We start from the raw sequence: 11,687 nt of genomic DNA, 5'->3' as shown, positions 1-11,687 counted from the left end.
TTGTGACCCGGTGTAAAAGTATCTTCCTTGACGAACAATGCTGGGATTCACACAGCGTGACCGCGGTCAAACCCATTTCGTTGCGATATACTTTATAGGTGTTTTAAGATTGCAATTACATAAGTTTTATAAATATTGGAGATCTTGTTGATTAATTTTGTTGCGAGTTAATTTATAATTTGTATGAACACAATCGTCGTGTTCACTCATGCGTGAAATAATTTCGCTTTTAACCAATTTCCATTTCGCCGAAATAACGCTGTTGCTGCGGCGTGTGTATGCAAATGCAGGTGCTTCGTTTTATTAGATTGGGTGAAATTAGGACTTTATAATAAAATTTCAGCTTAAAGAAACGCGCACCTTATATTTGACTGCCATGTATATGTCATTAACTACCGACTAGTACTTCGTATGTGAAATTGCCAGTTTCCACCAAACCAATAGTCACGATCAGCAGGAAAGTGTGCGTTTACTTTGTTTATTTTGTACTTTATAAGACTCGAATGACAGAAAACGATAATGTTTGGCTTAAGAGACCGTGATCCAGTCGACTACGAAAGATCTGTCAGATCCGTATTTGGTAAGTATTGTGGACTCTGTGTATATTACATATATCTTATATTCATGCATTTTTCCTCTGTTAGTAATGTCCGTTTTTTACAGTAACGGTTTGACATAAAATTGTTTACAGTTGGAAATATACCTTATGAGTCAACAGAAGAGGAGCTGAAAGATATTTTAATGAAGTTGGCAACGTCATTAGTTTTCGGTATGTGCTTTTGTATGTGTGAGTGTGACTGCAGACATTTGCAAGAGTAGTCCTATATTCAGACATATAAATTGTATAGTGCAATTCTTGGTGCCAGGCATAGTAATTATTAGGAATTGTTCTTCCAGCACTAATAAACATTTTCATAACTTAAGTGCCAGAAGAAAATTTTTTATTAATCATAAATTTATGTTATTATGTTTATATTAATGTAGCCTCGTATTTGACCGTGAGTCTGGCAAGCCAAAGGGATATGGATTTGCTGAGTATCAAGATCAGGAGACTGCCATGAGTGCGATGAGAAATCTTAATGGAAGAGAGTTACATGGTCGACCACTGAGAGTTGATCATGCAACAAGTGAAAAGAACCGCAATAACTTTCAGGTATGGGTAATTGCTGTTAATAATTGCACTGAGTGTTGATGTACACTGTACTCTTTGCAAAAGTATTTTTGGCAACATTAACCCAATGTCTGATCATACACTGGTGCTGATTGTCCTTTTGTAGTCTCAGGAATATATTACCTAACCTTGTTTTGTGTTTGGACCATTTTCATCCAGATGTTTAACTATATAATGCATTGGTTCTTGTCATTTTCAATTTCCATGTGCATTGAATAACAATTTCGACCAAAAATTTTTTTGGAGAAAAAGGGCAAATAACCAGTGATGTCAGTCTTTTTTAATTTATGCCAGGAGAGGAGTCTGTTTAAATTGTAGTGTGTCTAGCAGCAAACATACAACAATATTTATGATGTCCAATCATTGTGTTTTTCGCAGGAAGAGGTAAATCATTTCAGGGCCATGGGTCCACCTGTGGAGTCGGAATACGGGGAACCAACTCCATCTCAAGATGCCCCAGAAGCTATCAGCAAGGCTGTTGCAAGCCTCCCCCCTGAACAAATGTTCGAGCTCATGAAACAAATGAAGGCAACATATTTTGTTGTTGTTTTTCTTCCGAATTAATCTTAGAATATATATGTTTCAAAACATCCATGAGAATTTTGTAGGAATATTGCGATTTTGCTAATCTGTGTTTTTGAACTATTGTAGCAATGCATTCAAAACAACCCAGTAGAGGCCAGAAACATGCTGCTTCAAAACCCACAACTTGCATATGCGTTGTTGCAAGCTCAAGTTGTCATGAGGATTGTGGATCCAGAAATTGCCATGGTAACGAAACAGCTCCAATAAAGTAATCAGAAGAAGGAACTAAATATTTTATTGAAATTAAAAATTATAATGTTGAAACAATGAAAAAAATGATAAGCAATGTGGAGTCAATAATATGAACTGTGTATAAGCTGCAGACAGATGGCCACTGTTTCGACCTAAAAGGTCTCAATGAAAAAAATTTTTGATTGTGCATTGTTTTTTTGCCTGATAATACTATTTCTATGTGTAGAAAATGCTGCACAGACAAAATCCAGTTCAACCTCTCATTCCAGCATCTGAAGGTCCTCGTCCAGAGTCCGTAAGCAAAATTTTGTCACCAAAGTTTTGTGTTTGCTTTTAAGAAATGTATTTTGTCTTACGCAATGGAAGAAATGTATTTGTCATTATCGCTATCCACAGCTAATTTATATGATATGCTTCATAATTTGATCCAGTTGTTGTAATGATTGTAGGACGCAAGGCCCAATGGCAGTCCACTGCCTGGGCTCGGAGGTGGCCGGGATGGTGATCGCATGAGAGAGCCCCCACCTGGTAGGGGACACCCAATGGAAGTTGGCCCAGGAGATAGGTGGGAATTTACGTGTTTAATCTGGTAGTGATACTATGCATCTGATGCAAAGGATGTTCCATGGCCTATTATGTTGGACATAGAAGGGCATTATTTGGCCTGATAAATATGTACTCTTCTTTACTATGGTATGTTTTTAATATTCTTCATAAACAAGAACGAAAATTAGGAGTGGGCAACTTTTTCTGCTTGTGGGCCGAAAAGTATCAAAAATTTTGGATCGGTCCACATGAGTAAATGTGTACAAAGAGATTTTACACAACAATTTATAACATAACAGACTTGCAATCATTAATGTTTAAATGCTGTAACTGAAAAGCATACAAAAAATGGCAGCCAGATCCAACAATGATTTAACCTAAGGCCCCAGTTTGCTCATATCCGACATAAATGAACAATAAATTTGGTGAAGTTGCATGGTCAAAACATCATGGTTCTGCAAAATGTTCTGATGTTGGAATAAACATGCTATGTTGTTTAAAACTAATAAACATTTTACAATTCAGAGGTCCAAGAAGAATGGAGGTGGACATGCGAGTTATAGAAAGAGTGCCCGTGGATCATGGTATGGGTGACCCGATGGATCGTCACAGACCACCACATATGGATGAAGGTTTTGGTCGAGGATTTCCACCCAATCCAAGAGGTGGAATGACCACATTCTTACATGGAGATTAGTTGTGAAAATCAATTAGTTCTTGTCTTCATTTGTTTAAGAAGTGCAAAGGTCAAAAATCCACAGACAAATTTTGCGCTACCTTTGTCCAATTAGTGTTTCTAAAGCAATGTGTTTTTACACTAAAATGGGCCACTGACTAGAAATCATCAATAAAATTATTTTCTGGTGTATTTTACAAGTACTTTGCTGACTACTGTGACACTAACGTCAAGAGGGTGTCTGCAGGTCTTACAGTTTGTAGCACATGCTGTTAATTTGTAATTGTTTCCACTAGATGAGCGGGGCTTCACCGATCGTGGGCCCCCAGAACGCGGTAGCTCGCATGAACGAGGGCGTTCGTCTCTGGAACGAGGATTGTCTCCGAGAGATCATCCGATGGATCGTGGAGGAAGACCTCCGATGGATCGCCCAGGAATGGGTGGGGATCCTGCACGACACCCACCGCCACCACCGGAAAGAAGCGATCCAAGAAGAGGAAGACCTTCTCCTGCTCAGGAGGACGCCCCTATGGATCCATCTGCAGAACAGGATCAGGAAAAGGTTTGTTGTTGCATTGTGGTACAAATCGGAAGTTCGATTATTGTGGAAATGAATAGTGAATGTATGTTTTATATTCTTTGCATCAACTGAAGTTCTGTATTTGTATATGTATCAAAAAAGTCTGCCCACAATCAATCTTAGACACATGCCCAAATCTAAAAACAACTTTGGTCAAATTGTGAATAAAATGTGTAGTTTTGTGGTCAATGTTTTCCTTCACTTTTAACACTTAAAAAGTCAATCAAATATATATTAGGATAAAAGGTAAAAACTTTTGCCATCATGTGTTTCCAGGCCGCTCTGATCATGCAAGTCCTCCAGTTAACTCCAGAACAAATCCGGATGCTCCCCGATGAACAGAGGCGCAGCATCCTTGCTCTCAAGGATCAGTTGCAAGGAGGAAGGCCATGAAGACCGTTGCCATAGAAACATTCTTTTTTTTTTGAGAAAACTGCCAGTCTCAGATGTAGTTGTCGTGGATGCGACGGATTTGGTCCCAATGTCATTCACATGTTGGTGCCGATTAAAACGTGTCAACTGTTTGTACAAAAATAATTCGCTAATAAACACTTTGTTGGTCGTATTTACTGCTTCGTGCGCCATTGCATATGCATGTAGTGGCGTGCCGAATTTATCTTTTTCTGCACGTTGGCTTTCGTGCTACAACATGCATTTGCGACAACGTGGGTGTCAGACTCGATATCTAAAATAACGGAAATTGGTTCTAAAGTCACATTTTAATTTGTGAGCAATGGAGCTAATAATGATTTTAGTGAGCTGTAGACAGGGTCGCTATTTCGAGCTACCGTCTTGCCAGCTAAATAGCCAACATTTACTTCCGGGGTAAAATTTATTGGAAAAACTCTAACATTCGTTAGGTGGAAATCAGGATTCAGGGAAAAGTTTTTTTTTGTACTTCTTCTGACGACCAGTACATTCTGTACAATACGTCATATCATTCTGTGTAACATAAGTCGAGCGCTAAATTCGAAAGACTTTTGTCCAGAAGTCACTGCTTCAGTTTAACTTCTATCTGTAAAGTAGACTTTGGCTACGCCAGACTAACGGCATTCTTCCGTATCTTACACCTGGCAGTATCACAAAATGAATATGCATTGCAATTACAAACGATCATTTGGTTACAGTGGAATGGCAACCAAAAGTGGGTTGGAAATGTTTTTGCTCAGAAAAACGTGGTTTCCTTACAAACACCAAACCACTCTTTTGACTGCATGAAAAAAGGCGGATAAACCGTAGCCTATATGTTCCTAATTTCTAATCCGACACAAAGTATGTTACAGCTTATTTTAGTCTGGGGAAAGTGGGTCGCAGTATATACTGTTCTTGTTCGTGCCTTTAAAGATCATTTCAACACGAGGTCGATGCTTCTCTACGCAAACATGGAGTTGGTTTTAATCTTGGCGATTCTTACAGTGGCGACAAATCTATGTTCGGGGTAAGAACGTGTATAAAGGTCATATTTTACTTGCTTTACTCGATTTAAACACGAGGAATCAAATTAAAATGTGGCGAAATTTGGGCACCTTACCCGAAATGTTGGAAACGAGGTAAAAAGTAATTGGTGCCATTTTACACGAACTTGGCAACGATGAAAGGTTTTCTTATGGATATATGTCGAAGTGCATGGGAAGGTTGCTTTCTTCCGAGAATCAAGATAGTTTTTACTGTTGATTACTATTTTTTGCATGAACAACATAATTAGTGCAATACTAAAAGTCTTACTTTCTCAATATGTAAGGACCTGTGCAGTGGGGCGATCCTGTCAATCATGCCTTGCTGAGGTTATTTGTTACAACAATATCACCAAGGATAGGGGGTGAAATGTTTCAGTGTCTCCGGTACTTTTCGGGAATAAAACTAGGAACAATTGGAGTTCGCTAAAAATACTGCCTTTGGTTGTGTGTGTTGTGTTGTATACCTTGTAGCGTGAAAGTGGTAATAGACTAAAAACTTCCTTATAGTTGTTGTCGCAAGGTGTGTTGAAAAAATTAAAGGTGGGTGTGAAACTTAAAACTTGTGGTGAAATTTTGAGTTACCCTCGTGCTGTCCGCCGCCTTCGGAATCTTCTTCGATCGACGGAAGAAAATTGTTGAGAACTACTTTTATGGTGGCAGAAAGAAGTCACCAGTAAGTCCAAACATAAAATTGATATTCCTCTGAAGTCCACGGTAAAGAAGTAGTTTTACCAACATCGTGTGTGACGCAGTTAGAAAGTTTGCGTTTCATAACCAATGTTTTTTATACCTAAACTTTGAAGTCTATCAAAGGTACAAGCCGCAAATGCTCGCAGTGTACGCTTTGACGAATGGAAAATACTACTACACCGGGTCACGAAGTTTTTTCCAAACCTGATCTACATATAAGTATGTGTAAAACAGAGATCTCTGCAGATTTTAATGATTAGGCGTGAACAGGGCCACTGCCTGTTATTTTTGTTTATAAATTTGAGTTAAAATACTACACAAAATCGTAGCTTTAATATTCGCACAGATTTCTGTGTTACGTAAGTTTATATGTGGATCAAGTTTGGTAAAAACTTTGTGACCCGGTGTAAAAGTATCTTCCTTGACGAACAATGCTGGGATTCACACAGCGTGACCGCGGTCAAACCCATTTCGTTGCGATATACTTTATAGGTGTTTTAAGATTGCAATTACATAAGTTTTATAAATATTGGAGATCTTGTTGATTAATTTTGTTACGAGTTAATTTATGATTTGTATGAACACAATCGTCGTGTTCACTCATGCGTGAAATAATTTCGCTTTTAACCAATTTCCATTTCGCCGAAATAACGCTGTTGCTGCGGCGTGTGTATGCAAATGCAGGTGCTTCGTTTTATTAGATTGAGAGAAATTAGGACTTTATAATAAAATTTCAACTTAAAGAAACGCGCACCTTATATTTGACTGCCATGTATATGTCATTAACTACTGACTAGTACTTCGTATGAGAAATTGCCAGTTTCCACCAAACCATTAGTCACGATCAGCAGGAAAGTGTGCGTTTACTTTGTTTATTTTGTACTTTATAAGACTCGAATGACAGAAAACGATAATGTTTGGCTTAAGAGACCGTGATCCAGTCGACTACGAAAGATCTGTCAGATCCGTATTTGGTAAGAATTGTAGACTCTGTGTATATATATATCTTATATTCATGCATTTTTCCTCTGTTAGTAATGTCGGTTTTTTTACATTAATGGTTTGACATAAAATTGTTTTCAGTTGGAAATATACCTTATGAGTCAACAGAAGAGGAGCTGAAAGATATTTTTAATGGAGTTGGCAACGTCATTAGTTTTCGGTATGTGCTTTTGTATGTGTGAGTGTGACTGCAGGCATTTGCAAGAGTATAATCAGACTCATGACTTTATATTATTATGTTTATATTAATGTAGCCTCGTATTTGACCGCGAGTCTGGCAAGCCAAAGGGATATGGATTTGCTGAGTATCAAGATCAGGAGACTGCCATGAGTGCGATGAGAAATCTTAATGGAAGGGAGTTACACGGTCGACCACTGAGAGTTGATCACGCAACAAGTGAAAAGAACCGCAATAACTTTCAGGTATGGGTAATTGCTGTTAATCTGAGTGTTGATGTACACTGTACTCTTTGCAAACGTATTTTTGGCAACATTAACCCAATGTCTGGTCATACACTGGTGCTGATTGTCTTTTTGTAGTCTCAGGAACATATTACCTAACCTTGTTTTGTATTTGGACTGTTTTTGTCCAGATGTTTAGCTATATAATGCATTGGTTCTTGTCATTTTGAATTTCCATGCGCATTGAATAACAATTTCGACCAAAAATTTGTTTTGGAGAAAAAGGTCAAATAACCAGTGATGTCAGTCTTTTTTAATTTATGCCAGGAGAGGAGTCTGTTTAAATTGTAGTGTGTCTAGCAGCAAACAAATTTATGATGTCCAATCATTGTGTTTTGTTTACAGGAAGAAGTGAACCACTTCAGGGCCATGGGTCCTCCAGTGGAATCGGAATACGGGGAACCAACTCCATCTCAAGATGCCCCAGAAGCTATCAGCAAGGCTGTTGCAAGCCTCCCCCCTGAACAAATGTTCGAGCTCATGAAACAAATGAAGGCAACATATTTTGTTGTTGTTTTTCTTCCGAATTAATCTTAGAATATATATGTTTCAAAACATCCATGAGAACTTTATAGGAATATTGCGATTTTGCTAATCTGTGTTTTTGAACTGTTGTAGCAATGCATTTAAAACAACCCAGTAGAGGCCAGAAACATGCTGCTTCAAAACCCACAACTTGCATATGCTTTGTTGCAAGCTCAAGTTGTCATGAGGATTGTGGATCCAGAAATTGCCATGGTAACGAAACAGCTCCAACAAAATAATCAGAAGAAGGAACTAAATATTTTATTGAAATTAAAAATTATAATGTTGAAACAATGACAAAAATGATAAGCAATGTGGAGTCAATAATATGAACTGTGTATAAGCTGCAGACAGATGGCCACTGTTTCGACCTAAAAGGTCTCAATGAAAAAATTTTTGATTATTGTGCATTTATTGTTTTTTTGCTTAATAATACTATTTCTACGTGTAGAAAATGCTGCACAGACAAAATCCAGTTCAACCTCTCATTCCAGCATCTGAAGGTCCTCGTCCAGAATCCGTAAGCAAATTTTTGTCACCAAAGTTTTGTGTTTGCTTTTAAGAAATGAAATATTTTGTCATTATTGCTATCCACTAATTTATATGAATTGTTTCATTAATTGATCCAGTTGTTGTAATGAATGTAGGACGCAAGGCCCAATGGCAGTCCACTGCCTGGTCTCGGAGGTGGCCGGGATGGTGAACGGATGAGAGAGCCCCCACCTGGTAGGGGGCACCCAATGGAAGTTGGCCCAGGAGATAGGTGGGAATTTGCGTGTTTAATCTGGTAGTGATACTATGCATCTGATGCAAAGGATGTTCCATGGCCTATTAAGTTGGACATAGAAGGGCATTATTTGGCCTGAGAAATATGTACTCTTCTTTACTATGGTATCTTTTTAATATTTTTTATAAACAAGAACGAAAATTAGGAGTGGGCAACTTTTTCCGCTTGTGGGCCAAAAAGTATCAAAAATTTGGTATTCAACCACATGAGTAAATGTGTACAAAGAGATTTTACACAACAATTTATAAACTAACAGACTTGCAATCATTAATGCTTACATGCTGTAACTGAAAAGCAAACAAAAAATGGCAGCCAGATCCAACAATGATTTTACCGAAGGCCCCAGTTTGCTCATACCCAACATAAATGAACAATAAATTTGGTGAAGTTGCATGGACACTGATCAACTATTGGTTGTATTAAGTCTGGCAAACATAAAATTGACAATGGAAAATGTTTACTTACAGATAATATTTGCCACAGTCAAAACATCATGGTTCTGCAAAATTTTCTGATGTTGGAAAAAACATGCTATGATGTTTAAAACTGATAAACATTTTATAATTCAGAGGTCCAAGAAGAATGGAGGTGGACATGCGAGTTATAGAAAGAGTGCCCGTGGATCATGGTATGGGCGACCCGATGGATCGTCACAGACCACCACATATGGATGAAGGTTTTGGTCGAGGATTTCCACCCAATCCAAGAGGTAGAATGACCACATTCTTACATGGAGATTAGTTGTGAAAATCAATTAGTTCTTGTCTTCGCTGGTTTAAGAAGTGCAAAGGACAAAAATGCACAGACAAATTTTGCGCTACCTTTGTCCAATTAGTGTTTCTAAAGCAATGTGTTTTTACACTAAAATGGGCCACTGACTGGAAATCATGAATATAATTATTTTCTGGTGCATTTTACAAGTACTTTGCTGACTACTGTGACACTAACACCAAGAGGGTGTCTGCAGGTCTTACAGTTTATAACACATTCTGTTAACTTGTAATTGTTGCCACTAGATGAGCGGGGCTTTCCCGATCGTGGGCCTCCAGAACGCGGTAGCTCGCATGAGCGGGGGCGTTCATCTCTGGAACGAGGATTGTCTCCGAGAGATCATCCGATGGATCGTGGAGGAAGACCTCCGATGGATCGTCCAGGAATGGGTGGGGATCCTGCACGACATCCTCCGCCACCACCGGAAAGAAGCGATCCAAGAAGAGGAAGACCTCCTCCTGCTCAGGAGGATGCCCCTATGGATCCATCTGCAGAGCAGGATCAGGAAAAGGTTCGTTGTTGCATTGTGATACAAATTGGAAGTTCGATTATTGTGGAAATGTGAATGTTTGTTTTATATTTTTTGCATCAACTGAAGTTCTGTATTTGTATATGTACAAAAAAGTCTGCTCACAATCAATCTTAGACACATGCCCAAATCTAAAAAACAACTTTGGTCAAATTGTGAATAAAATGTGTAGTTTTGTGATCAATGTTTTCGTTCACTTTTAACACTTAAAAATTCAATCAAATATATAGGATAAAAAAGTTACAATTTTGCCATCATGTATTTCCAGGCCGCTCTGATCATGCAAGTCCTCCAGTTAACACCAGAACAGATCCGGATGCTCCCTGATGAGCAGAGGCGCAGCATCCTTGCTCTCAAGGATCAGTTACAAGGAGGAAGGCCATGAAGACCGTTGCCAAAGAAACATTCTTTTTTTTTTGAGAAAACTGCCAGTTTCAGATGTAGTTGTCGTGGATGCGACGGATTTGGTTCCAATGCCATTAACATGTTGGTGCCGATTAAAACGTATCAACTGTTTGTACAAAAATAATTCGCTAATAAACACTTTGTTGGTCATATTTACTGCTTCGTGCACCATCGCATATGCATGTAGTGGCGTGCCGAATTTATCTTTTTCTGCACGTTGGCTTTCGTGCTACAACATGCATTTGCGACAACGTGGGTGTCGGACTCCATATCTAAAATAACGGAAATCGGTTCTAAAGTCACATTTTAATTTGTGAGCAATGGAGCTAATAATGATTTTAGTGAGCTGCAGAGAGGATCGCTATTTCGAGCTACCGTCTTGCCAGCTAAATAGCCAACATTTACTTCCGTGGTAAAATATAAATTTATTGGAAAAACTCTAACATTCGTTAGGTGGAAATCAGGATTCAGGGAAAAGTTTTTTTTTGTACTTCTTCTGACGACCAGTACATTCTGTACAATACGTCATATCATTCTGTGTAACATAAGTCGAGCGCCAAATTCGAAAGACTTTTGTCCAGAAGTCACTGCTTCAGTTTAACTTCTATCTGTAAAGTAGACTTTGGCTACGCCAGACTAACGGCATTCTTCCGTATCTTATACCTGGCAGTATCACCATATGAATATGCATTGCAATTTCAAACGATCATTTGGTTACAGTGGAATGGCAACCAAAAGTGGGTTATAAATGTGTTTGCTCTGAAAAACGTGGTTTCCTTACAAACACCAAACCACTCTTTTGACTGCATGAAAAAAGGCGGATAAACCGTAGCCTATATGTTCCTAATTTCTAATCCGACACAAAGTATGTTACAGCTTATTTTAGTCTGGGGAAAGTGGGTCGCAGTATATACTGTTCTTGTCTGTGCCTTTAAAGAATATTTCAATACGAGGTCGATGCTTCTCTACGTAAACATGGAGTTGGTTTTAATCTTGGCGATTCTTACAGTGGCGACAAATCTATGTTCGGGGTAAGAACGTGTATGAAGGTCATATTTTACTTGCTTTACTCGATTTAAACAGGAGGAATCAACTTGGAATGTGGCGAAATTTGGGAACCACACCCGCAATATTGAGAACGAGGTAAAAAGTAATTGGTGCCATTTTACACGAACTCGGCGACGATGAAAAGTTTTCTTATGGATATATGTGAAGCGCATGGGAAGGTTGCTTTCTTCCGAGAATCAAGATAGTTTTCACTGTTGATTACTATTTTTTGCATGAACAACATAATTAGTGCAATACTAAA

At 38.5% G+C, this 11,687-nt stretch overlaps 2 pseudogenes across 1 annotated transcript; both read left to right on the top strand.

Annotated features, from left to right (window-relative positions):
* Positions 1 to 255: 255 nt before the first annotated feature.
* LOC145894746 (cleavage stimulation factor subunit 2-like) lies at positions 256 to 4,315 on the top strand (annotated as a pseudogene).
* Positions 4,316 to 6,618: 2,303 nt separating this feature from the next.
* On the top strand, positions 6,619 to 10,530 carry LOC145894808 (cleavage stimulation factor subunit 2-like; annotated as a pseudogene). Its single transcript, XR_014401579.1, has 10 exons — positions 6,619 to 6,871; positions 6,981 to 7,059; positions 7,154 to 7,322; positions 7,707 to 7,856; positions 7,980 to 8,099; positions 8,338 to 8,406; positions 8,534 to 8,649; positions 9,243 to 9,382; positions 9,690 to 9,955; positions 10,242 to 10,530. The product of XR_014401579.1 is annotated as a cleavage stimulation factor subunit 2-like (transcript).
* Positions 10,531 to 11,687: the final 1,157 nt, after the last annotated feature.

This window comes from Ascidia mentula, chromosome 3 (genome assembly GCF_947561715.1).
Source record: "Ascidia mentula chromosome 3, kaAscMent1.1, whole genome shotgun sequence".
Lineage (NCBI taxonomy): Eukaryota > Metazoa > Chordata > Ascidiacea > Phlebobranchia > Ascidiidae > Ascidia > Ascidia mentula.
This window is presented reverse-complemented; position numbering and strand designations above follow the sequence as displayed.